Below are 27,838 nucleotides of genomic sequence, written 5' to 3'. Positions count from 1 at the left end.
TTTTCTCTTCTCTCTCTCTCTCTCTCTCTCTCCTCTCTCTCTCTCTCTCTCCTTCCTTCCCTTCCTAACACGGGCTGTGGGTAGAGAAGAGGGGGTGGGCAGCCTGAGTGTAGATGAGGAAGTCCTCAGTTTGAGAAACCACACAACCTGGACTCGAGCTGAGCCGCTTTGGAGAGACTGGAGGCCTGGTGGTGACTGCAGCCTTCTGTCTCCATCTTGTGCTTCAGATGGTAAAGAAGACTGGGGGAGTCCAGCACAGTGTCAGCAAGGTGGGTAAAGGTTGGGTGAGGAGTTCTCAGGAGCACCTAACCAGTCTGGACCACCACCCGATGGCTGCCGAGGGAACACTTTCATGAACAGCAAAGTCAACAGAAATTCTAGCACAGCGACTTGGCTGCTTCCAGACCTGTGAGGAGCAAGAAAAATGTCTCAAGGCTGAGTCAAGAGGAGGAAGGAGGTCACTTCACTTGAGTGGCAAAGCATTAGAACAACTGAGTTACAGGGAGGTGGCTTTGCTTTTGCTGGGGCTGGGACTGGGGCTAGGGCTCAGCCTCGTGTGCACAAGGCCCTGGGTTTGATTTTAATTGCAGCACCATATAAACTGGGTGTGGCCACGCACATGCTTGCAATCTCCGCATTTGGGAGGTGGAGGCAGGGGAATCAGGACTTTAAGGTCATCTTTGGTTACATAGTGTCTTTAAAGTCTGTCTTTGTCGTCGGAGCTGCAAGAGACCTTGTCTAAAAGCAAACAAACAAACAAACAAATAGCAATAACGGGTGGGGGTGGGGTGGGTGGGGACAGAACTAGGATCAGTTTCCTGTTTCCTCTTCTGTCTTGGGTCCAGCTTGAGCATTCTAACGTGTCTGTACTAAAAAACGGGGTGAAAGGTTCGTGGGCTCACGTTTTGTTTACATTCCAGTAATGCTAAATAACCAGGACAGTGATGAAAGTCAAAACGCAGCTGTTGGATTGCAGCATACTTTTCATTTTTTTACTATCATGTTGTGCAAGAAAGTGGAGAGGAAGCCGATGCTGAGGGAGGGTTCTCTGAGCTGAGATCTGAGCCCTGTTGTTTTCCTAAAACCATGCCCAGTGCTGACAGAGGCAGAGCGTGATTTCAGCGGGTGGGACGGAGCACACTGGACTTCTCTGCCGTTGGAGCCTTTGGTACAAAGACCTCATGGAGACAGTGAGGTGGAGGCTGCAGTGGTCGCCGGGCGCTTGTTGTATGGTGCTGCCCCAGAGCACCAGAAAGAGGCTGTAGATTGGCGATGGCTGGGCATCCCTCGAAGGAGCACCTCTTTGCTTCTGCTTGCTTTGTAGAGTTTGTCAGAGAGCTTTGCTATTCGGGGAGTTTTGTATTATGCTAATCTGCTGTTCATTGTAGAAAGGGCCTTTTTATTTTGTCTAATGCTTTCCAGATGGGCCTGAGGTCGTTTTTTTTGTGTGTATGCATCGTTCCAAAAGCTGTTTCCATTTCTTCTTCTCTCTTTAGGCATTTCTTGGCCTCTTTTCCAGCTTTCTGCTTCCACTGTGTTTGAGATGCCAGAAAAGGCTTCCGAAGGGTTCTCCTTATACATCCTCCTGACCCCCAGGATGGAAGGGGTTTGAAAGAAAGGTGACTCCAGATGATGGGCCACACTGGGTGGGAAAGCACTGGTAATTTTCAGTTGGGCAGTACGGCCAATTAAACACTGCGTTCAGCTTGAAGGTGAAAAGTGGGAAGAGATGAGTTGTCCACTTAAAGCTGGAGAGGAAAATAGTATGTTTTATGAGGGACTGTACAGGCACATAACGGATTCCCTAAAGAAGAAAGGGAATGGACCCACAATCTTCCTTTTCCCCCAGACCCTGACACATACAAGCATCTTTTCCCCAGGAGCCCATGTGTTATGAGAGATGCACTGTGCGTCAATGCCCACGGCTGTTTGGATGGGTACTCCTTTACCTACCGATTTTGTGATGTCTTTGTGCTAATGAAAAGTTATTGTTTTGTAAGGAACTAACTAAGATACTTGCCAGAGTGTCTGTTTTGACATTGTCTGGAGTGACTTTGGTTCCTCTGCACTTGTCTTCATGCCTGCATTTCAGTATGTATTTCACAGTACCGTGTATTCGTTTGTGGTTTAGTAAGACTTCTCATCACCGTGACAACATTTCTGCTATGAGCTATATAATGGAGGAATAATTTGTTTGGCTCACAGGCTGGCTCCTAGACTGGTGGCGTGACAGGACCACAGTGGAGTGAGAGAATGGCGGAGGAAAGATGTTCACCTCTTGATAGCCAGGAAGCAGAGGAAGAGACAGGAAGGGGCCAGGAATAAAGTATCCCTTTCCAGGTCACAATCTTGGTGGCCTGCTACCGATAATAGGCTCCACCCCTTACTTTCCACCACCTTCCAATAGTGCCATCCTCTTATGAGTCCATTATGGAATTAGGGCATTGATGAAGTCAGAGCCTTCATGATCCAATCACGTCTCATGTCTGAACACCACTGCAGTGGGAGCCAGGCTTCCAATGCATGAGCTGTAACAGCTGGAAATTGTAGTGTGGCTTGAAATGAATTTGTAGAGTTGTGGTAAGGTTGTGTGTGTGTGTGTGTGTGTGTGTGTGTGTGTGTGTGTGTGTGTAGGAAATCCCTAAGGGATTTTGTTTTCTCAGCTAAAAATCATTAGCTGAGTTGGGCGCAGCAGTGCATGTCTGCACTCGGGAGGCAGAGGCAGGTGGATTTCTGATTTTGAGGCCAGCCTGAGCTACATGGTGAGAGTCTGTCTCAAAAGAACTGAAGCATTATTAGATGGTGTCTTGGAGTCTACAGTTACTTGAACCATGTCTAGACTAAGATGTTGTACATGGATGTGTGGACTCATTGGGAGAGGTTGCCAGTGGACACTGCTGTTCTCTGTATGGCGGTACTCAAGTGTCTCCTTTGATCTCCAGGCCAGCAGTGGGAGGATTTGGTCTTCCTTAAAGGCACTGGAGACCTGCAGGAAGATTCCCACTTCAGGGGACTGGGGAAAAGTCCAACAAAAGGGCCGCCTAGTACCTCACCAACCTAGCCTAGTACCTCACCAACCTAGCCTAGTACCTCACCAACCTAGCCTAGTACCTCACCAACCTAGCCTAGTACCTCACCAACCGCTCTGCAGAAAGCTGCAGAGAGGAAGCTTAAAGAAGGGGATTGGGGCCCCAGCTCAGCATCTCACTGCAGTGGGACTGTCAGGACGAGCACACAAATTCCACAGCTCATTTCAATGAACATGCTTGATGAACGGCCACCAGGATTTCTCCAAAACCTCTCCCACGGATCACCGTGTGTCCCCGAGTTCTCTTCACCTCTTCCTCTCCATTTCCTTCTTCTCCCAAATTTCTCACTGCCGCCGCATGCCTGTCACCTTCTGAAGGCTCAAGCCGGAACTTTTGTGTGTAAATCGTGTGTTTCCTCATGCAGGCGTTCAACCCAGAGCACTGAATAAACATCCTTGTAAAAAGGGAGCACAGCAACTCTGGTGAGCCACGCTACCAGAATGAAAGGGTCGGAGAGGCTGCGCCTGAGGGAAGTAATTTAGGAAAACTAATTGGTATAAGATGGATCTGATGAATCAGGAGGGATGACGAGTTTACTCATTTTATTTTTCTTTTAGTGATTTATAAGGAAATAGCGATAAAAGAAGACTTGAAGAAGCCAGAGGTAATTTGCCTTAAAAGACACAAATGTTAGGTTATTGAAAAACTTTTTTCCTTTCCTCGGTGCCAGGAACATCTGGCTTTGGGGAAAGTTTAGGAGAGGGGCTTGCAGAGGCTCTTGTCATTATTTTAAACTTAAGGAGGCGAATAGAAAATAGAATCTTAGTGGGGTTTGTTGTTGTTTGTTTGTCTTAGAAAATAGGCTTTAGGAGGCTCCCTCCCCTCTTTATTTATTTATTTGTTTATTTCCGAGACAGGGTTTCTCCCATGTAGTTTAGGAGCCTGTCCTGGATCTCGCTCTGTAGACCAGGCTGGCCTCGAATTCACAGAGATCTGCCTGGCTCTGCCTTCCAAGTGCTGGGATCAAAGGCTTGTGCCACCACCACCCTATCCCTCCCCTCATTTTTAAATTTGGAGACAAAGACCCAGAAAGGACAGTGACTTGTTGGAGGTTAGAACAGCTCATTTAGTGACAGGCCTAGGACAAGGCCCCTGATCCCAACACTGGTCAACACAAAGGATTAATGTTGAGGTGCCTCAAGAACTTGGGGTCTGGATACAGGTGCCTCTGTGGAACCTAGAGTCCCGCCTCATGCCTAATAGGGGGTAAATTAGGAAGTTTGCCAAAGCAACCCCTGCTTACTACTACGTCCTTGTGTATCCTCCTGGGAGACAGCAATGCAATTGTAATTGTGTAGGCAGAAACCTAATCCATTTTACCTACACAGAACCTGTGTGCCAATGACCTGGTCCTCAAGATGTTAAGAAGAGGAATAGTTAGAAATGGACGCAGGATAGGACAGAAAAAGAGGTTGAGTCTTGTAGACACAGATGTGGATGGAAAACTCTGGATGAAATCTGTTGTAAAATGTAGATGGGTATCAGGGCTCACAATGGCCTGGATGTAGCCATCCTTAGGAAAGCCAGCCATCCTTAGCATTGATTCCAAGGCTGCTGGCCCACCTTCAGAAACGGAAGCAAGCTCATTGTCTTAGGAGGGGATAATCAGGACAGTAGGCATGGTCAGTGGACTGCAGCAGTTGTACATTCTCATACGCCCAGCAGCTCCTTGTGAATTTTAAGAAGAGTCTAAGTCTTCTGGCTTCCAGACAAAGGGGAGGCTTTAGAGCCTCTTCTGTGAGGGCTGAATCTGAAGTTGTTAACCTGCCTCTAAACCAGCTCCCGTCTGGACTCGAGCTTCTCCTTCTACAGACTCACAACACAGATCACTTCCCTGACCCTAGAAAGCATGAGGACGTTTCCCAACTGGTAAACGAGCAAGCCCTTCTTCAGCAGACACCGGTCGGTGTCCTCTAATCCGGCTCAGTGCTGGAACAGCCCACCTAGAGACAGCGGACGGCTCGGTTCCCAATCCTGCTCCCCACTTCCGCGCCTCTCTACTTCATAGGCGGGGTACAAGCGTCACTACCTGTGGTCAAACTCACTGGCTGCAAACTGGTGTTGCCACAACCTCTCCTTAGGTTTGATGAATCTGCTAGAGAAACAGTGGGAGACCATTACGGGTACCCGTCGATTATAAAGTGTACCACGTAGGACACTGGTAAGGATCTGCACGGGTTGAAATAATGGGAGAAGGGGCTTGGTGTGCCCGTCGGCTGAAATCTCCACTGCCTGCCCTCCAGCTCTCTGGAAACTCTAGCCCTGTCCTGTTGGGTTGGTAGAAGCATAGATAAGGCTATAAACTGACCAGGGAAACCTGTCTGTTCGGCTTTCTTGGCCTCCAGGGTGGGGGCAGGGAACTCCTGGAGAATGAGGAGATTCTTCTGACCCCTCTAAGGCAGAGATGGTCAGGGAATTCCTCTGTGGCCTCTTCTGAGCCAAAAGAGTTGGGAAAGAGCAGGTGTTTTATGGCCCTCCTGGGGAAAGAGAACCCTAGCTCCTGGGCCTAGCTTGGTCAGGAGCTGTGGAGAAAACCAAAAGGCGTGTATGTTAGCAGCAGAGCTGCTCTTCAGGGTCCTTCCTGGACCAACAGCAGCCTCTTCTCAGAGTCATTTTCCCTTCTCTGTTGGTCCTCTCTAGAATATTGCAAACCAGAGCACCCAGATTTGATACCAGCACCCACACAGCTCATAACTGCCTGTAACTCCAATCCTAGGGGAGCCTCTGTTAACCTCGGTGGGCAACAGGCACACACATGGTTCATGTACATACATGCGGGCAAAACAGAACAAAACAAAACAACAAAAACTCTACACATACAATAAATAAAATACTAGAAGCAGTGTGTGTGTGTGTGTGTGTGTGTGTGTGTGTGTGTGTGTGTCCTGTGCGCACGCGCAGCTCAGAGTCAATGTTGAATGTTTCCCCCAGTTGTTCTCCAGCGCTGGTTCGGGTAGACTGGCTGGCCAGCAAGTCCCAGCGATCCTCCTGCCTCAGTCTCTGGAGCACTGAGATTACAGGTATGAACTGCCAGACCAGGCTTTTAGAAGTGGGTTCTGGACACTTGACGGAGGTTCTCAGGCTCACGGAGCAAGCCCTTTATCAACCGGGCCATCTGCCGATAGTGTTATAGGAGAAACAGGACATATCTAGGTTCTGCCTTTAGGACATACAAGCCCTGTTAGATCCTGGCTGTTATCACATAGTTATGCTTGATTTCTGCATGCTTTTCTTCTTTCCTTCTTCCTCCCCCGCGTCCTCCCTTTTATGACATTTCCTCTTAATGTGGAAACCTTTATTGATCACCTTCCATGTAGACCTTCTATTCTAGTTGAAGGCCGTGAACCATGATCAATATCCCTAAGAAATGCTACATACGACTTTTCATTGTTTTTTGAAACAGGGTCACTCTGTGGCTCAGGCTGGTCTCAAACTCATCGTCTTCCAGCCTCGGCTGCCCTTGTATGGGAATGACAGGCTCACATCACCACACGCAGCTTTCATAGTGTACACTCTTGGAAGGCTAGAGAGTCACAATCGCTAAGAGGTAAACAGAGCCAGGAAGGAAAGAGGCACAGTGGCAGGTCTGTGGATTCAAGTGGGTGAATGGGGGCGAAGGTCATGAGAAGATGGCACGGACCTGGAAGGACTAAGAGAAAGCACATGGGAGAAAGCGTAGGGCGGCGAGGCAGGAGCATGCCTGGCATGCTCAGGGAATAACCAGAACCAGTGCAACTCAGGCGGAGTAAAGGAGGAAGTAGATACGGAAGCAAAGCGCTGGGGGTCCTCTCGGCCGGCAGGGACTCCGTATTTCCTTCAAAGTGGGAAATAGCTGTAGAGAACCTTGGGTGGTGGGGGGAGGCTTCCAGCTTTACTGTGCTGTCAGTAGACTGCAGGAACGCAAGGGTAAGAGAGAGAATCGATTAGAACCCCGTGTGCTGTGCTGGCGAGAGAGGAAGGCCGGGGTGGCAGCGCCGCGGGCCGGGGTGGCAGCGGTGGCCGCGGAGGTGCGCAGCCTGGGCGGTTGGAAGGCAGAGACAGGAGAGCAGCTGGGGAAACAGCTCAGCTAAGAGCACAGGGGTTTTGTTCCCAGCCCCCATGTCATGTGACTCACAACGGCCTGCAACCCCATCTATAGGGACCCCAGAGCCGTCTCTGGCCTTCTTAGATATTGTGCTCACATGCACGTACCCACACACATACGCAATATTAAAACTAAAATCTAAAAAAAAAAAAATCAGTAAGATTAACCGTTGAATAATGTGACAGGAGGATTCCTAGAATTTTGACCAAAGCTCATGAAAAATGGAAAAGGCATCAACAGGAAATGAAGGCAGCAGGCAGGACATTTGGAGAGGTAGGGCGAACATCACGAGTTGAGGTTTTTGTTGAGTTTGAGGTCCGTGTGGAGAATGGAGTATATATGCTTATACCTAAAAGAGGGTCTAAAAGAAACTGGTCTTTCTCCGTGGTCTCAACAGACTGTATAGGGTCTCTCCCGAATTATCCTGTACCTCACGAAAGCACCTGTACAAAAGGCAGCAGAAGACTGGGGTGGTGTCCTGTGCGTCGTGTGGTTTCTGTGACTGAGTTCAGACACAGTGCTTGGGGGAAAAGCAGGGAGAAAGCATGATTCTTGTCGCAGGCCTCGTCTTTTACTTAATTGCCAATTGATTCCACAATTTTTGTCTTAAGAAACAAAAGGCTGCTTTTAAAAAAAAAAAACAAAAAAAAAAAATTGGCAAAAGCAGTGACTGATCAAGTCCAGCCTTCCTTGGTTGATGTGGAAACAACAGAAAGAAATGTCAGATGGCCACAACTTTCACATTTATATAAATGTTATATGAAAGGTAATTGGAATTGCATTTGTCACAGACACTGTGCAGTTCCACAAATTTTAAGGAAGTAATCTTAAGGTTTTTTTTTTTTTTTTTTTTTGAATGGGAAAGGTGGTCTATTACATCATCTGGGAAGATCTGAGTTCTCATGGATAAATTCTGAGTCTGTGCAAAACTGCTAACTTACATTTTGACATCTAAAGTCACTTTTCCATCTTCGCTTTTTAACCAGCTCATATGAAGCCCAGTGAGGTTGTGCATACCAATAATCCTAGCATTCGGAAGGCAATGCCAGCAAGATTTCATGAGTTTGAAGCCAGCTTATCTACATAGCCAGGCCTTGTCTCAACAAACAAACAAACAAACAAGACCATCTTGTATGGACACAAACCAATGATTTAAAATTAGCCCTTAATTAGAACACTGCAGTGATATTGACATTTCTTCACTGAGACAGGTCAAGTTCTAAGTTCTCACTGTTGCTCTCAAATTACCAGGAGAACATTGGTTAGGCTTGTCTGCAAATTCTCTCTAGACCTCTGCCTGAAAGAGGCAGGTGAGTCTTTTTTACTGAGGTGAAATTTGCCTCAGGGGGCAGTGACGTGACCGCATTCCACAGGTCTGTGTGTGTCCAGAGCTCGCTCTCATCCACTTCCCAGAAGCATAAAGTAAAACAAATCGAAGCATTTTGGTAGTTCAAAAAGCATTTTGTAATTTTACATGTGTACCCAGTTATATTGCAGAAGGATCTTCATGATACGCCTAAAATAAGGTGGAATCCACACATTTCAGGTAGTTGCTCTCAGGTGGGAAGATCCACGTAACATGTTTTCCTTGTCCTCGGCCCCAGATAGCAGTAGACACCTTGGGTGCAATGTTATCTGTGGACTGAAAACGTGCTGCTCAGTCAGACGCACAGAACACCCGACCTCTCTTCCCCAAAAGCCTTGAGTTGATGTTAGCCATCAGCAATGTCCTGGTCTGTGCATACGAATATGTCTGGAAATGGGGGTACCGTCAGGCAAATGCTGGAGAGAGAGCTGAGTGAGGCCTGCAAGCCTCGGAAAGTCCAAGCAGCCTCCCAAAGGGACGTTAGGAGGAGCAGTGTTTGCCATTGTTGATATTTGTTCTTGTTTGCCCTGACCCAGAAATACTTGTTATTAAACAACCAGGATGCTTTATCAAAACCGGTTAGCAAGCTGTCCTCACCTTCTGTTGCCTGAGCGAACCACGGAGTCCTGGAGACTTCTGTAATTCCACTGCCAGGCACTGCTCTGGGACCTAGTTCCAGCACTAGACATAGTCCGGTTATGAAATGTGTTGTATATAGCTTCTGTCCTACCCTGAGAAAATGAAAACAAAGCATTTCTGTCAGCAAGTGAGGAGAAATTCCCACGAGGGTCCAGGATAGCAAAATTGAAATCGGCAATTGTATCTCTCGTTGACTGGCTCTGGTGTCCCGCCTCTTCAATAGCAGCCCAGGCTAGTCCACACTCACTAGGAAAGTGGTGACAGGTGTCAGGACTATGAAGATCACAGAGGTGAAGTGCCCTCCCACCCCCCAGGCATAATTTAGATCCGTGTTTTAGTGGCCTCAGTTTTTAAAGGATTAGAATTCTGCAGGAAAACATTTATCTCTACCTCTCCTTGTTTTCCACTTTTCTTAGAAAGATTCAAGCCAGGGTTTGTTTGCTCATAGAGCTCACAGTGACCACCTGTCCGAGTGGGTAAAGGCTCACTACAAACTGGTCTCCAGTACTTCTCACTTATTGGGGCCAGACATTGGCCTTTTTCGGCTACAAGGGTCAGGGCTGAAGTTTTCAAAGTTGGATATATTTCTGAGTGGACAACAAACCACACTTTTTAAAAAGATCTCTCACAAACACTCATTAATAAACCCAGATGGCGGACCCCAGGGATGTGTGAGGAATCTTTTTTTTTTTTTTTTCCTCGAGACAGGGTTTCTCTGTGTAGCTTTGCGCCTGTCCTGGAACTCACTCTGTAGATCAGGCTGGCCTCGAACTCACAAAGATCCGCCTGCCTCTGCCTCCTGAGTGCTGGGATTAAAGGCGTGCGCCACCACCGCCGAGCATGAGGAATCTTTGTGCCCATCCCCAAAGCACCCACCTGGCTTTTAGATGGTGTAAGATACAGTGATTACTTCCTGTTTCCACCTGAAATCTAAAGCAGGATAAAGAAATAGTGCTTCTGGGCTGAGAGATGGCTCAGTGGTTAAGGGCACTTACTACTGGCAGAGGAGCTGGGTTCGATTCCCAGCCCCCACATGGTGGCTCACAACTGTCTATAACGCCAGTTTCAAGAAATCCAGTGCCTTCTTCTTCCATGTGCACCAGGCAGGCATGGATGTGGTCCACAGACACACATGCAGGCAAAACACTCATACACATAAAATAAAAATACCAAGAATGAAAAAGAAAGTAGTACTTTGTCTTTACTAGCCCCTAGGAGAAATTTTGCATTTCCTTTGTGAATATCACCAGAAAACTGGGATAGAATTAGGGGCCCTTGTGACATCATCTCCTTCAGAAAATTGTAGATGTTTTATGTCACCAGGTAGCAGGCTGCTTATTATAAGATGGCGTCCAGCGATCCAAAGCCCGTGAAATTCACGCCCTTGTATAAAACCCCTCATTCAGACCCCCAGCCTGTGGTGGAACAGTGTTTGTTGGTGCAGCTGCCCTGCTGTGTGGAACAGATTTCATGATTCACCTTGGTGAAGGAAGTACAACAGAGAGGGTGGGATGCCCTTCTAAGATCAAGTTACAGAGAGACGACTTCCTTCCGCTTCCACCTTGGGGCGCTCGCTCACTCTGAAGACAGCCAACCACAATGTCATGAACTGCTCTGTAGAGAGAACTAAGTGCCCCTGAGTCAAGGGAGGCATTTTGCCAACAGCTGGGGGAGGGGGAGTTGGGGTGAGGTGGGCAGAGACAACTGAATCCTGACCTGTGTGCTTGGAAGCAGTTTCTCCCTCAAACCTTCAGATGAAATTATCACTGAGGCTGACACCTTGGCTGTAGCCCATGACAGATACTCAGCCAGAGGCACACAGTTAGACTGTGTGAGATCCCTGACCCATGGACGCCGTGATACAACGGTCATGGTTAAAGTGCTCGGTTCCGGGGTAATTTATTACATGGCAGTAGATTAATTGATGCATATTATGATTGCAGGTGTTTCTATCTATTGTTTATGCCCATTTCTACTTTAAGTGTAGAACTTGATAGACTGTCCACTCGGTCTTGTTATCTAATGCATAAGGAAATCCATGTATTAATGTCTAATTAATTTGCTTTAAACCATTCTGATGCCATGAAACTCCATCATTGAAATGTCTCAGTTCTCTGTGGCGTATGGAGAAATCAAATTGAAAATCAATCGGCTAACAAGAAGAAATATTAGGAGGGCATTGGTAGTTACTGCAGCTGTTTCTGTCATATAAGATTCATAGATAAAAGCTGTCGCAACTTTACCAGCTCGAAGAACTCTTAGCACAGCTTACATGTGAAAGAAGCTCAGAAAACCTGTTGAAAAAAAAAAAAAAAAAAAAAAAAAAAAAAAAAATTCAAAGATAAAAGCTGAATTCCTTTAAGTTGTGGGATTAATCTGAAATGTCTAGCAGCTGGTGGGAGCGAGTGCAGGCCAGCCAGAGCAAATGCCAGTCTGAACCACAAGCATCGAAGTATGTGGAGGGTAGAGATGTGTGAGTCGGGATGCGTGCCCCTCCGAGCTCTCCTGCTGTGAACATGGCGTCTGCCCGAGCTGCCTGGCTTCCTTCCCGGGACTGTGTGGCTTGATCTCCCTGTCAGTGGTTTAGAAGATGATTTTGACAACTTTGGATAAGCAATTCTTTATTTAAATAATTATTCATTAAAGTATACCTTAGGGAAGAAACATAATGCCATATGAAATTCAAGGCTTGGTGTGGTGGACAATAGGTGCATGTCATCCCTGTAACCCAGGAAGTGGAGACAGGAGAATTACAAGTTCATCCTTAGCTACATAAGACCTTGTCTAAAAAAACGAAACCAAAATTAAAAAAAAAAAAATCATGGATAGTGTGGTGGTTTGAATAGGAATGGCCCCATAGACTCATATGTTTGAATGCTCGGGCACATAGGGAGTCGCACTATTAGGAGGTGTGGCCTTGTTAAAGTAGGTGTGGCCTTGTTGGAGGAAGTGTGTCACTTGGAGGTCTTATATGCTCATTAGACTTAGTGTGGTACACGGTCTCCTGCTGCCTGCAGATAAGATACAAACTCTCAGTTCCTTCTCCAGCACCATGCTTCTCACCATGACAATAACTGACTAAAACTCAAACTGTAAGCCACCCCAACTATATATTTTCCTTTCTAAGTGTTGCCATGGTCATGGTGTCTCTCCACAGCAATAGAAACCCTAACTAAGACAGATATAGTTTTACATTTTATTAGGATGGCACCCAAATATGAACTTAGATTTCTTTAGATTAGCCAAAGTAATAAAAACATTAAGCAAATTATAGCTATACATCACTTCATAAAGAGGGAGACAGTCTCAGGAATGCCGTGTGGGCGGTTCCATTACTGTGCTGACATCACAGGGTGCACCTAAACAAAATGAGATTGCACTAAGCAATATCTGACAGGGCCGTCATCATCTCTGTGGTCTTGTCACTGGCTGAAATGTCACTGTGTAAGGCGTGACTATCATTTTGGTAGTGTGAAATGACCTCAGAATTATGAAGTTCATCGTAAATAAATCTGAAGTTGGGAAATCACTGCCTTAAGAAATTATCAAGAAACATACATATATAAACAGAGAAAGATAATCAGTTGAGGTGCTGGAGAGGTGGCTCAGTGGTTAAGAGCAAGTACTGCTCTTCCAGAGGACCTGGGTTCAATTCCCAGCACCCATGTCCGGCAGCTCACAACCACCTGTGTAAGTCTAGCTCCAGAAGGATCCAACACCTCTGTCCTCCTTGGGCACCTGCTCATTATGTTTACACACCCACACACAGATGCACACACATGCACATGATTAATAAAAATGAGAGCTAATCAGTTGGAGGCTGTGGATCTCAGTTTAATGAGGTTCTATCAGGGTGTGTTATAACCCATGAAGCCCTGTTTAGAGGGAAGGACTCCTGTGCTTTTTGCCTCCCAAACTTCCAGGAAAGTGTACATTGCCCCCTTTGTCTTTCCTGCTAGAGCAGAAGGCAGGAGTGAGCAGTGACTTGGGGGCCCAACAGGCTTCCTCACTGTTGTCTCATTAGTAAAATGCAATTCCAACGAGACACAAATTCCAAGGCCGAATGTCTTGTTGGTGCTGACGTCACCAAAGGTTAGTGTCTCATTCTACAAAATCTAGTGTCATGGCTGTATTGGATGTGGCCAGGTCATGTTCAGACAGACTGTGCTAGAAGCAGAAAAGACACCTGGCATTTGAAGGCTTAGTACAAAGAGAACATTGGAGATCTTCTATGAGAGGGAGGCCAGTGATGTGGGGAATGAATGAGAACCAAGTATGACAGCCTGCCTGCATAAACCCTATGATGAAACCCACTACTTTGTATGTTAACCTTAGAAATTAAAGAAGAAAAAAATTACTTTAGTGTTAAAATGATATTATAGGCATCCTAAGTTACATAAATTTTATAGTTGAAGTTGTTTCGTGTCATCTTTTGAAATGTAGAAATGAGAAACTGCAAGTTGTAGATTGCCCAGCATATCTTCTCATGGAGAGTGCTGGTCTACCTTTCCCCATCTGCAGACAAGAGAGAGCACCGTCGTGTGGGAGGGTCATGACTGTAACTGGATTGTGTTTATCTGTGACTGTGCTTGCCCCTCCATTGATCTCCGGGTTTGTGGTTCCATTGGTTTTCTGCACACACCTGATAACTCATGGATCTCAAGCTCTGTGTGCACAATCCTTCTCTGTGAAAGCTTGCCCTGTGCCTCTTTTTCCAGTTCGGATTGATGGCTCCAGCACGAGATAAGTCTCTGCCTTGTTACTTTGTACTGTTAAGTATTGCTTAGGTACATCTCTTTTACATTTCCCACATCCCACCCCAAGTGAGACAAGCAAAGCCTGTCTGGACCAATACAGATAAGCCTCCTATTTTCAAAGCTTCTAGTCCTTTCCCACACTGCCACCAGAGTGAGCTTGAAAATGTCCATGGTTCCATTGCCTAAATAGCTTTCATGGATTCCCCAGCAATTCTAGGCAAAGGTCCAAATCCCTGAACACTGTCTGGCCCCGGAGACCTCTTCAGCTTCACCTTGCACTAAGGCTCCCTCCTGGGCTGTTGTGGTTAGCCATATCTGGCGGCAGCTGTTCCAGTGCTTCTCTCTTTCTCCCCGGCGTTTCTCTACCTCCTTCAAGCATAGCTGAGGTTCCTCCATGAAGCCATCCCTCTCCACTGCTCTGTGGCGTCTGGAACACTTTCTGAATGCCCGTCACTGTCCAGTCAAACATGCTATGATGTGCTCTCTGCCTTCTTGCCCACCACTCTCTCGAGCGGGTCTCACTCACTATGTAGCCCTGACTAACCTAGAACTCACTATAAAGATCAGGCTAGCCTCAAACTCACAGAAATCCTCCTTCCTCTGCCTCCTGAGTGCTGGGATTGAAGGCGTGCACCCCCAAACCTAGACTCTAGAAGCATATTAATTAGCATCAGCATAAATTATAAAGTAAGAACTAAGTGAGCACCAATAGTAAAATCACATTTTCAGAGGACATTTAGGTAAATGAAGAAATAACAAAGAACGGGGCTGGAGAGGTGGCTCAGTGGTTAGGAGCACAGGCTGCTTTTGCAGAGGACCCAGGTTCAATTCCCAGCACCTACATGACAGCTCACAACTCCCTCTTTTGGCCTCCTTGGGTACTGCATATATGTGGTACACACACGTAAGATAAAAATATTTTTTAAAAATAACAAACACTAGGAAGCTTTTGTGGCAAGAGATACTTCGGAACTATATACAAGATAATCCTAACTTTAAAATATTTGAAACGGATATAAAACTAGAGGAAAATACTCTCAAAAGTTAGCAATGTGTGTGGTGGCTAATGCCTATAGTCACAGTATTTGGAAGGTAGAAGAAGTGGGAAGATCAGGAGTTCAAGGCCAGTCTGGGCTACATAGCAACTCCAAGGCCAGCCTGGGCTACATAGCAAATTCAAGGTTAGATTGGGCTTCATGAGACCCTGTCTCAAAAAAAAAAAAATCCATGTTCATTGCTTCCCACCACCACTGCAGTAATTTGTCCTTTAAAAAATTATTGTGTTCACCATTTTACAGAGAGGACTCTGTCTACTCTTATAATTTGGGAAAGAAAATAAAAAGTATGAGGGGTTTGTCAAAGGCATTATTCTGAGTGCCCTGGAGAGGTGGAAAGCCAGAAGGATGTGATGTTTACTGTCTGGTAACACCAGCTTGCAAGAGCTACAGACCCTGGCAGTAACTGCTTGGGGCAGTGGGAATCGAGGATTAAAAGCCGCAGTGGGCTAGTGGACAAAGGAAGCGTCTGTGTGTCCCCTCAGGACCGGGGCTGACCATGGTTCTTAAATGCCCATGGGATCCTGCAGCATCATCTCCAGGTGCATCCTTTTTCAGAACTAATCCAGCCCACTTTAGTAGGACATTTCAGCCACCCCTTAACCTCACACTGACCCCACATCCTAGGAAGAAAGACTTCCAACGAAGCCATCTGCACCATATCTGCTACCCTTTGGCAAGGCTTTTGGGGTTTGGCTTGGTTTTGTTTTTAATCATAATGCCAGGGTTTGAACCTGGAGCCTCACATTTGCTAGGCGAATGCTTTACCACTGAGCTAAAGCCCTAGCCTTTTATGTGAATTTTTTAAAGTCCCTTTTAGAAATGATTGACTCAGTGAGCTCAAGACCTAATACACGATTATGCAAAGCAAATACTTGCAAAGCCAGGCTGCAGCATGCATCACTCATCGGGTCATGGGAGCGTTACCTGAGAACATAAACACTGGGTGTATGTATGCCCCCTCACACAGCTGTCTCCGTCCAAGTGTCTCCTGACTCAGCACAAAGCTTCCTGACACCCAGAGCAGGGCTAAGGCATTTTGTCATTTCCAAAGCTCCTCACAGCCCCTGGCACATAGGAAGCCTGAAGTGGTTCGTGAATTAGTAAATATGTATATAAATAAAATACAGACTGAGTAGAACCTAGAAAAGTAGGAAGGCAAAGAACAGGCTCTAGGGCATCTTGTAAGGATGGGCAATAAGGGGACTGGAAAGCCAGGGCGGGCGTTAAGGGAGGTGCTTACTGTGCTGAGACATGGGCTCCTGAGCCCCCATGTAAGTTCAGATTCTTGCTATGTTCTTCGCCTTGTCTATGATTGGACTCCGTCATTGTCCTCCTCCTCATCATCATCATCACCATCATCACCACCATGTTGTGAGATAAGAGTTGATGATATTTCAAAAACTCCCGGAGTTAAGCAATGTTAAACAGTCCTTAACACGTAGCAGGAGTGCAGTGATGGTAGTTACTGTTATTCTTGTTTTCGTATCATAAGGCTTGTTGAGGACTCAGGTGCAGTTGGGTAGCTAAAAGTCCTCCAGGTGTCTACACCCCTACAAGACAGATGCTGTCCTCTCCTCTGTCCGTGGACTCCCTGCTGTTTTCTCCTCTTGCCTCACCTCTGTCCCGACTCCATGATTCCCAGTTCATTCTTGAGGGACTGGAGTTGCCTAGGGGATCCTTCTTCCTTCCTTCCAGGCCAGACCGGCTCACAGTGTGAGCTCTAGCCTGAGTGTGGCCACCCTGGTCCAGGGGCTGCTCTTGCTCCTGTCCAGTTGGCTGGGGCTGGAGTAGACCCAGCTGCAGTTGCTCTCACAAGAGGAATGAAGACATCAATATTACGAATATTGAATTCAATATTACAAATATAGAACTTCAGTTCTAGAGTAGTCTTGGAAACTGTGAAAAGCATTTTTAAAGAACATAAAACCGTGGATAAGGAACAAGATGAACGTTAGCACTTTCCCCATGAATGCTGATTCGTTTTCTAAGACTCGTTAGCTATTGTTAAAATCCACAGGGGAAGCTATATGACTCAGAGCCGTGGAAATGCAAGGAAACCTCAAAGGCCTTTGCTGAACTCAGCCTTGTAGGCCATGCCCTTTCCACCTCGGCTTCAGTTCACCTTGCAGCCCACCTCTTCTGCCTGTTCCCAGAGCTGCCAAGAAAACACAGTGTGCCCACCACCCAGAGATGCCATTTGGCCGTCTCATGCTGTCCTGGAACTGAGGGAGAGCTGCGTGAGGGAGGGACAGTAATACTACACGTGGGCCGTCCCACAGACCACACCTCTGTGTTTTCTGACACTGCTGAAGAACCTCAGACTTCCACTATTCTGTGTCTTCAAAGTGATGAGAAACCTGTCTGTTGTGACGTTAGACCACACTAGTTTGCAAGACACGTCTGACCTGAGTGACTGCTCCTCTGGTGCCAGTGGCCCAGTCTGCAGCTGAGGACAGGCAGGTGGCCACGTAGGCTGGCTGGTGCTTTCAGTCTTGGAGAGGCCTTTGTTCCTCTGGGCCATCTGTCCTTTCCAGATACCTCAGGTTTGGTATTTTTCCTGGCGGGAGAATAGCATGGAAACACTGAACACAGTTCACTCTAGCCCTTAATGATCAGTGTTCTTTCCAGAGCACTCTTGAAGGTTACGCTGGATTTTACCTGCTGCAGAGGATGGCAGAGTGGCGTGCCACCTAGAAAGACACATGGCACAAAGTTCTGTAGCGTGAATCTTAAAGAATCTTATTAATAAAAGCAAACCTGGAGCCAGGTATTGGGGTGAACGCTGGAAGATCAGAGAAGCAGAACAACCCACAGCTTCCTCACCTCGCCAGTTCCTCAGCTGATCCTGTTTCCTCAGACTGGAAGCTTCTGAGTCCTCATCCAAATGGATCTCAGCTGAACTGCTGCTCGAAAACCTAAAAGCTGAACCAGGCTCTAGTTCCTGGTCCTTTCGCCTTAACTACCTTTCTGCTTCCTGTCATCACTTCTTTCCAGTCCCCATGCCTGGCTGTTTCCAATGTGGCTTTGAACTCACAGAGATCCAAACGGATCTCTGCCTTCGGAATGCTAGGATTAAAGGTGTGAGTGCCACCATATTCTGGCCTCTGTATCTAGTGGCTGTTCTGTTCTCTGACCCCAGTTAAGTTTATTAGGGTGCACAACATATTGGGGACACAATATCACCACAAAGTGCAAGGCTTGGAAGAGCCCTCCCGAGTCCACACGAGCAGGCATTTGAGGGTCCCAAACCCTCTGCTTCCTGTGCTCAGTTGGAATGTTGTAGTGAACCCCTGAAGAAGCAAACTGCGGATTAAACCACTGTAACTGTCCCCACATGTCATCTGGGCCCTGAGTGTTTCTTTAACTAAAAACCTCACTGCTCCATTGAAAGTCGATGACACAAAGTCTTAAACTCAATCACTCTTTCCTGTTTTCTCCTCCCATTCCCATGGGACCGAGGGAAATGAATGAGCCGTCAGCTGCGAGGTCAGTCTTCTTGAATGACCAAAGCCGAAGAAAAATTTGGGTAACCTTAACTCTATTTGGAATAAACACTTTAAAAGAACAACATAAAACCAATATTAAAAGCAGGATCTAAAAAGTGGTTGACAAGGCTCTTCTCAAGTAACAGTTATTTGAAATAAATACCAAATGCTTTTTGAAATTTTGGTGGGGAACACCTTTTTGCTTAGAAAAATAACCACTTTTACAGAAAAGGCTGCTTCCCCAAACCAAATAAAACATTGATCTCTATTATTGATGTGTTCATCTCACAATTTTAAAATTTATTATTATTACTATTACTATTATTTATTATTATATTTATATAAAATTTATTATTATTACTATTATTATTATTATTACTGACAAAGTCTCACTACATAGCCCTGGCTGGCCTGGAACTGTCTGTATAAAGCAGGCTGCCCCCAAACTCAAGAGCTTTGGCTGCTTTTGCCTCCCGAGTGCTGGGGTTAAGGGCATGTGCCACAAAGTCTGGCTAAAGATTGTTTTTAATGAACAAAAATTGGAAATCCAGTATTGACTATTTTCAAGATGGCAGTTTGGTGATGTCTTTTTAGGATTCCTTCTCCTGTCTTAGTTCTGCAGGAAAAGTACCATGGCAAGAAGACCCTGTAGGGAGGTCTCAGCAAGAGGAGGCCGAGTGTTGTGGGCTCAGAACGAGCTTCCCGTCCAGTAGTAGCCTGAGGAAGGGGTGTCAAACTTGTCTTCCCAACTGTCTCCCGGAGAGCAAGGTGGCTGGGAGCCCACCTGTCTCTTAAGGTGGAAACCCTCCCCGGCACAAGCAGTTCTGTTCTGAAGCCGTCAGGGTAGATGTATCTTTTATTGCATCCCGACCGTGGGGAGGACAGCCTTGCCCACTCAGCCCTTTGGGCACGGACCAAAATGACTGCCTAAGCCGGACCTTCAGCTTTTGGCGTATGTGCGGCCATGGCCAATGTAAACTGCTCTCTCGGGTTTATTTTGAGTTGAAAGTAGCTGAGCTGTTTATTTCCTTTAAACCATACACAGATGCGTTTGAGCTATCTTTGTGTCGGAGGGCTTTTTTGTTTTTCATGGTATCAGCATGCCACTTCCTCCCAAGTCATTGCTTTGAACGAGTTCTGTAAAGGGAGATATTCCTGCCAGCTCTGCCCAGTGGTAACTGAGTGAGAGCAGGACCACTTTACCGTGTGTATCATGTTTGAGGATCACTTCATGAAAATAATTTGTTCACTAATTTTTGGAAATAAGATGGCTGAGTGAGCCTGAGGTCACCAGGAAAAGCTGCACATTGCTGCTGAGGCATCGGCCAGTTAGAATGATACACAGAGTTTTAGATAAGGTTGTGTTCTTATGAGACACATGCTTGATCTCCTGAGAATTCCATGCAATGCTTTATAAATGGACTTCTACTAAACCTTTGGTTCTAGGTTCTCTGGTCCTGATACACTTTAGAAACTGAAAATGTGCACGGTAGCTCACACATGTAATCCACCCCAACACATGGGAGGCAGAGGCAGAAGGATGACTATGAGTGTGAGGCCAGCCTGGGGTGCAGAGTGAGACCCTGTCTTAAGAAAAAAAAAATCATGTTTGAGTAAAGCTATCCTTAGCTTTCCTTTTATTATTCCATAAAGTATTTTTTAACAGTGAGAGACCTTAATGCTTTTAAACATGGGCATGCCAACATAAGCAATGTTTTACAAACATGTTTTATTAAACCACTCTTTCCCATAAATTTATAAACTGCTTTTGCCATGAAGATAGTAATGCTTTATAATATCTTAAGAGTAAATTCTAAACTTCTAAGTTCTTTTATCCTCTCACTAAGGAAAACAGAGCTAGACGCTTCAAATGCATCAATATTTGTAATGATGGGCTAGTATCAGATTTGTGTGCTGTAATTGAATTGATTCCTATCAAGTAGTTTATTTATTAAGAGACAGAGGAGTCGCCCTTACTAGAAAATTAGTTCTGTCTTAGTCCTGTCTTTTTATGGACTTGGTTTTTTTTGTGTGTGTGTGTGTCTTTTTTTTTTTTTTTTAAACAAACATTTTGTTCTAGTAAAGTGATACCAGATATCATTTACTTCTCAAGAGATAAACTGTACCCTGTCTTTTTTATTGTCTTGGAGCATGTTTTAATGACGTTGCTATGATGTTAAGAGGTTCTAAGCCAGGCCATGGTGGTGCACACCTTTAATCCCAGCACTTGGGAGGCAGAGGCAGGCGGATCTCTGTGAGTTCGAGGCCAGCCTGGGCTACCAGAGTGAGTTCCAAGAAATGCGCCAAAGCTACACAGAGAAACCCTGTCTCGAAAAACAAACAAACAAACAAACAAACAAACAAACAAACCCAAAGTTTCTAAAGCTGCTTTCATACACCGTGCGGATAGCGGCTGTAAGTAGATCTAGAGTTGGGAATGTCCCTGGTCTCCACTGTTGTTGATGCTGCAGCTGTTTCTGAGATATTCTTGTCTTTGTTTATCTCTCAGTGTTTCTGAGAAGTGGTCATCAACATTTTCAAAATAGTGGGATAGAGGAAGCAATGGGGGGAAGCATTGCCTCAGCCTGTGTGCCGTTAGCTGCCGAGGGGAAGTCCGTGGACAGCAGAGCGGAGTTTCAGAACTGAGCCTCCAGGCCGGGGTGTGCCCCAGAAGCAGAGTGCTTACGTAGCACTCGCAGACCTGAGTTTGATCCCCAGGCCTGGAAAATGGACAGCAGGCTGTGGAGGTACACACATGTGGTCCCAACACTGAGGGAAGCTGAGGCCAAAGAATTGCCAGGAGTTCAAGGACAGATAAGCATGGGTTATGCAAGGCCTCATAGCAAGAGGCTGATGGAGAGGTCCTGTATCGAGGACAGAGAAGAGAGGGGAGTCTCCTCAAGGTATTTGGCTTCTGGAAAGAGTAAATGTGGATGAATAGGAAATTCTGTGTACAGGATAAGATTTCACACTAACCTTCACACTGCTTTCCATGAATGCCCCGTCAGTGAGAGTTGGATGCGCGAAGTATTTCTGTGAGGTGTCCCATTTTACTGCAGCTTTATTCAGCTCTTGGCACGGGTGCCTCTCTGGTCAGGGTGCCATCATCTGGTAGTGGCTGAACTTGGGCATACAGGTAGGCTGGTGGCTTCGTTTCTCACCTGTTCAGAGAGACCAGGGCCTTGCTTAGACCTGTTTTCTCTAAATTCATTTTATGCTACTTCTGGAAACATCCACAGACCATTACTGTTCCTTTGTTTACCTTTCAGCTCTAGACTAAAACATCCTGGAAAGCAAGTGTATTCTATTCTCAGGTGGGACATGACTACCCTGAAGGGCCGTTAGTCATTTTCTTAATGGATTCAAGAAAGATCATGTTGGTTGTAACAGAGGATTCTGGGACAAGTGGCCCTCCTTTTGTCTCCTGGACTGTGGTTGGTAACAGCTCTCTTCGGCTGGCATACAAGGCAGTGAGCATGAAACCAGTTTGCCAATGTCTAGTTCATCTCAACCTCCAGGAAGCCGTATGTGTGAGAGGCTTGCTGGGCAGTCCTCTGCTAGGGAGAGAGATGGGGCCAGCACGCGCTGAGTGGATCAATGCCAGATCCCTGAAGCGGGGATAAGGCTATTTGAGAACTAGGTAGAAATAGACTGACGTGACCAGTACTTAACATTTTTTCAAATATCAAACTCTCCATTGCATTACGTCTCTCTGTATCACCGCTTTACCCTCCTTATCTCTCCACGCCTGCTCATGTTTCCTCCTTTACCAAGTGTCCCTACTTGAGAAGCTCAGTTCGCTTAATGATGTGCTAAGTAACGATGGCTGAGGCCAATGTTTAATGTGTGCCAAGCTCATTGCCCCAGAGCATCTGCTTATCTAGTTTAGACTTATTGAACATCATCTCAGTCCAATAGGGAGAGGTCTAAAAAGCAAAGAGCATCCACCTTCATCTCAGGTCATGGCTTGGTCAGAACTAGGTAGAGAGAAGACTACAGGCGGTCGTTCCAGCCCTGGTCACGGTCACTACGCAGATCATTAGAGTAGCTTTGAATGACCCATGCTCAGAAAGACATTTTGATTGACAACTTTGCGATCCTGAAAAAAAAAAAAAAATCAATCGATTTACCTTTCTCTTGTTTCCTAATGGCAACGGAAGTCAGTGAAGACAAAGGAAGCTTCGACTGACTAGGTCAGCCTAAGTTACTCCTTAGTTTCTGGGAACTTTGGTCTTGTGAACGACATACCAAGGTGGGCTGGAGCTAGCCCCTCCTCCCGCATCAAGGCTGAGTAAGGCATCCCATCATAGGGAACGGGCTCTAAAAAGCCAATTCGTGTACCCGGGATAAGTCCTGGTCCCATTGCCAGGGGACCCACAAACACATCAGGGATGGGGGTGGGATGGGGGGAGGTAGGGGAGAGCAGGAGAAGAGGAGGGAGGCAGAACAGGGGTTGGTATGTAAAAGGAAAGAAAAAGATTTTTTAAATTTTAAAAAAGGTTTTATATGGTAATCATTTTCTCAAGTAAAGCATAACATACATGTACTGATGAAACACACACACACACACACACACACACACACACACCTGGAAGATAAACACTATGTCATCATATCTATGCATGATCAAAATAATTAGTAGTGGGTGATAGAATTGAAGTTTATTTAAAATATTAAAAACAAAGAACGACAGAGTGAGGTGACTCGGGGTCATAATACAAGTTTCCTGGCTCTGCTTGTGTAGCATAAACCCAGGTATTCCTGCCTTTGTCTCCGAGACAGGAAGCGCTGTGGGGATATATGCCTAGAAATCCTGCACCCTCTTTTCAGCCTGGCGCAGAGACCATATTCTCACAGATGTCTCTGTAAATTTAACCACAGCAGCAAAATTAAGCTCTGGGGCCTGGCCACTGCCCACCAAGCCCAGGGGCTAAACATTTCATTTAGTTTTGAAAAATCATGAAGCCCGGTGTGAGAGTGTGCTTGCCCAGCCTGTGTGAGACCCTGGAATTGATCCCACCCTATGCACTGAGGGGAAAGGAAGAAAACATGATGCAATGGGGAATACTTTGGTCTAACTAGAAGGAAATAAAGAAAAGGTTAACCCTGTAATTAAAAAGTATTCAGGTAACATTTGATAGAAAACTATAATAATGAAAGAGAAGATGACAAATGGCGAGACATTGTCAGTCTCACAGATAATCAGAAGTGAAATTAATATAGCCCATGTGCACAATTTTCTTTTTTTTTTTTTTTTTTTTTTTTGGTTTTTCGAGACAGGGTTTCTCTGTGTAGCTTTGCGCCTTTCCTGGAGCTCACTTGGTAGCCCAGGCTGGCCTCGAACTCACAGAGATCCGCCTGGCTCTGCCTCCCGAGTGCTGGGATTAAAGGCGTGCGCCACCACCGCCCGGCTCCACAATTTTCAATCTAATAAATTGGCAAAGATTAGAAAAATAACATATTAAAAATAAATGTAATGGGCACTGGGGCGGGGGTGGCATGCTAGCTAAAAGACTGAGGTAGGTGTCAAAAACCCTTAGAAGAAACAAAAACTGTCAGTGTCTTCTGTTATGGTCATTATATAAATATAATGACTGTATAAATATAGCCTATGGAAGTCATCTGAATTTGTGCTAGACTAGAAACATTTAGATACAAATATACTAATGGTAGTATTTTGAGTGTGTATGATTCATGTGTATGTGTATGAACTTGGACACATGTGTGCTGTGGCAGCCTTGGGTGTCAGTTTTGCCCTACCGTCTTTGAGACAGGGTCTCTCTTGTCAGCACATACACCAGACTAGCTGGCCTGTGAACTTCCAGGGTGTTCACCTTCCATCTGTCCACAGGAGCAGTGGGATTTCATGTCCACACCACACCCAGCTTTTCGTGGGTTCTGGGGTCTCACACTCGGGTCCTTTGGCCAGTGCTTTACTCACTCATCTCTAGCCCCCATTGCAGAAGGTTTAATAGTGAATCTGGATATAATTTCATATATAAAAAAAATACATAGATCATAGAACAACCATAACTTGAGACATTCAACACTTAAAATTGTGTTAAGAAAATAATATTGTGAGGGGAGAAGAGGGGACATGAACGCACACTTCAGTCTGATCACATTTTAAATACCCAGAGCTGGGAGTGGAGCGCTGTGGGGGAGCGCTGGACTAGCATGTGGGAGCCCTGAGCTCCGCATTGCCCCATTGTTGCAAAATACGTACATACATGCATACATGCATACATACATGCATACAGAGATGGAAGGAAAAGCTTGAAAGGACATGCCAAGATTTTAACAGATTTTTAAATGAATGCTAATGAATTGCTTTGAAAATTTTTCACATTTTCAAAGCTTTTCTATATATGCCTTTTTGTTTGTTTTGGGTTTTTTGTTTGTTTGTTTGTTTGTTTGTTTTGTTTTGGTTTGGTTTGGTTTGGTTTTTCAAGACAGGGTTTCTCTGGGTAGCTCTGGCTGTCCTGAAACTTGCTCTGTAGACCAGGCTAGCTTCGAATTCTGAGATCCTTCTGCCTTTGTCTGAGTGCTGGGATTAAAGGTGTGTGCCACCAGTGTCCGGCATCTATATATGGCTTTTTAGTAAGAAAACAAAACTGTAAAAGCAAGAGAAGCAGACATTAGCCCTAGAGAGTGTGATGTCCCTCTCCAACTATCTATTTTCCTCCTCTCCACAAAATGATCATCATCTGATTAATAGCTTCTCTCCTGTGCGTATGTGAGGGTGGTGTGCAAGCATTTGGGCGTGGGTGTGGAGATCAGAGGAACGTGGCTGTTGTTCCTCAGGCATTCTTGACCATGCTGGCCAGGTTGTTGTTGTTGGTTAAGGTGGGTTCTGGGGATTGAACTCAGGTCCTCATAATTGCAGGGTGAGCTCTAAACTGACTGACTGAGCTATCGCCCTAGATCAGTGGTTCCCAACCTTCCTAATGCTGTGACCCTCTAATACAGTCCCTCATGTTATGGTGACCCCCAACCATGAAATTCTTTTCATTGCTACTTCATAACTGTCATTTTGCTACTGTTAGGAATCATAATGTAAATGTCTGATATGCTACCCCTGTGAAAGGGCCACATGACCCCAAAGCGGTCGCGACCCATGGGTTGAGACCCACTACCCTAGATGTTCCTTTCTCTTTAAAAATATTTTTAATTTATCTATCTATTTACTTATTGTGTGTGTGGAGGTCAGAGGACAACTTGCAGAAATAGTTCTTTACTTCTACCATGTGGTCCCAGGGATCAAATTCAGGCCATCTATTTGATGGCAAGCGCTTTCCAGCCAACCTCCCCTTAAATATAAAAGCAGTGGGACCGGAGAGATGGCGCGGTGGCTAAGAGCACATGCCTTTGCAGAGGACCTGAGTGTGGTTCCCAGCACCCTATAGTGAAGCTCATAACGGCCTGTATCTCCAGTTCCAGGACCGCCAAAGCCGCGTTCTGTTTTCACATTGCGCGCGCGCGCACACACACACACACACACACACACACACACACACACACACACACACAATCTTTAAGATAAAGGACTCATAACCCTTTAAAAAGATTTAAAATAATAATATGAAATAAAGGACAACAATTTTATTTCCCCCTGACACCTCAGTGAGATTCTCTTATTTGAGGAGGAGGAATCATGAATGGATGGACAGGAGTGTAGATGTAATCAACAGTCTTATTAAATAAGAAACACAGAAACAATGTAAAAGAGAAAGCCGAGAGGTCAGAGCTCAGAGCTAAAATCTCACCCTTCCGCCTGCGGTGTCCCAGCTTCCCGAAAGAGACCTATTTCCTGTCTGTTCGTCTATTTATAGTATTTTGTTCTACCTTCTCATTGGTTGTAAACCCAAACACATGACTGCCTCGTCACTGTCTGAATGTACAGCCCCCTAGGTCTTAAAGGCATATGTCTCCAATGCTGGCTGTATCCCTGAACACACAGAGATCTATGGGATTAAAGGCGTGTGCCACCACTGCCACACTCTTGCTATGGCTCTAATAGCTCTGACCCCCGGGCAACTTTATTTATTAACATACAATCAAAATCACATTTCAGTACAATTAGATTACCACCACACAGGAGCCTCTTAGGATCCCGAAGGGCTCAAAGGAACATTTAGGGTTAGCTTGGGGGGGAAAGGACAGAGGCTGAGACTCAGGAGCGCCGGAGGACTTGAACTCTTCCTCTCCTCCGACCTTTCCTTAGAGGGGCTGGCAACTGAAGCTTTAATTCAGTCACGTTACGAACCAGACTTGTGGGCTGGTCCATCAGTGTAGTGGCAAGTATGTTTGTATTGAGCGTAAGAACCACCAAAGTGAAAACCCCGACAGCCCGGGCCTGCACTCAAACAGAAATGACTGACAGACGCTGCAGTCCATCACTGTCAGCATTCACCCTTCAGGCTGGATCCGGGTAAGCAACATTACTCCGCAGAAGCTGAGATGAGTTCAGCCAAAGTGTGGTGCTCGGAACTCTGACTTCATTCCACGGGCAATCCCACCATCGGCTCAGATGTGGAGGCTGCCTCCTAGCAGGTAGAGAGTCAGTTTGCTTAGCCGTTCTAACATCCTCACATCTAAAGCAATAGGGGCATATGGTAGATGCTGTGTTTTTGTTGAATGGAGACTGTGCATAGGATGCCTCATAGTGTTGCTCACTAATTTATGGGGTCGTTAGAGACACACAGGGGGGGCGGATGAAAACATCACAGCACATGTAGTACCTCTGTCTCTACACACCAGCAGCATCGTGTGCTTAGCTAGAGGAGAAAGCAGAGGAAGTGAATGCAGGGTCAGGTCAAGAGGAAAAGGCAAGGATGCCCAGGGCCTCAAGGTTACAGAGGCTTATCTAGGAGGAACACAGAGAAGCCATGATCAGGGACTGGGTCATGTTGTAGACAGAGGCGGAAGTAATGCTGGGTTATTCTGCTGGGTTACACTGACTTTGGCCCTGGCACCCAGACATCCATGTGGGTCCTACCAGGACATAAGTGACACTCAGAAGCCAAGAGTAGGGCCCAGGTTGAGTTTCGTTTGTTGTTGAGTTTTATTTTGGTTTGTTTGTTTGTTTTATTGAGTGATGATGGAGGTGAGAGAGAGCATTTCAACTGTTTTTACTTCTGTATGCTGTTCATTTCTCTTCTTGGAGATAGCCTACAAAACATTACCCATGTGGTTTTTATACTGCTTGGTAGTTTATTATCCTCAAAGCAGTCAATATTTAAATGTAGCCATGGAGCTCCTTTATACACAACTGGTCATCCTGTTGGAATGGACCTGAAACAGATTAACTGGTCCACGACTTGGGTTGGACAGCTTCTGTGTGGCAGAGGAAAGAGTCAT

At 45.8% G+C, this 27,838-nt stretch overlaps 1 protein-coding gene across 5 annotated transcripts in view; it reads left to right on the top strand.

Moving 5' to 3' along the window:
* Positions 1 to 27,838, top strand: part of Wipf1 (WAS/WASL interacting protein family member 1) — a 113,453-nt gene that overhangs the window by 44,632 nt on the left and 40,983 nt on the right. The window contains exon 1 of one of the 5 annotated variants that reach the window (XM_028880639.2): positions 71 to 269. The exons of 3 other annotated variants lie outside the window; for them this stretch is intronic. The gene's annotated coding sequence lies outside the window, so the exon portion shown is untranslated. Of the gene's footprint in view, positions 1 to 70; positions 270 to 1,081; positions 1,169 to 27,838 lie in introns of those variants that run through there. One more of the 5 variants, XM_037204882.1, reaches the window with a different exon arrangement.

This window comes from Peromyscus leucopus, chromosome 4 (genome assembly GCF_004664715.2).
Source record: "Peromyscus leucopus breed LL Stock chromosome 4, UCI_PerLeu_2.1, whole genome shotgun sequence".
NCBI classification, from domain to species: domain Eukaryota; kingdom Metazoa; phylum Chordata; class Mammalia; order Rodentia; family Cricetidae; genus Peromyscus; species Peromyscus leucopus.
The sequence above is the reverse complement of the archived record's forward strand: the minus strand, read 5'-3'. Positions and strand labels throughout refer to the sequence as shown.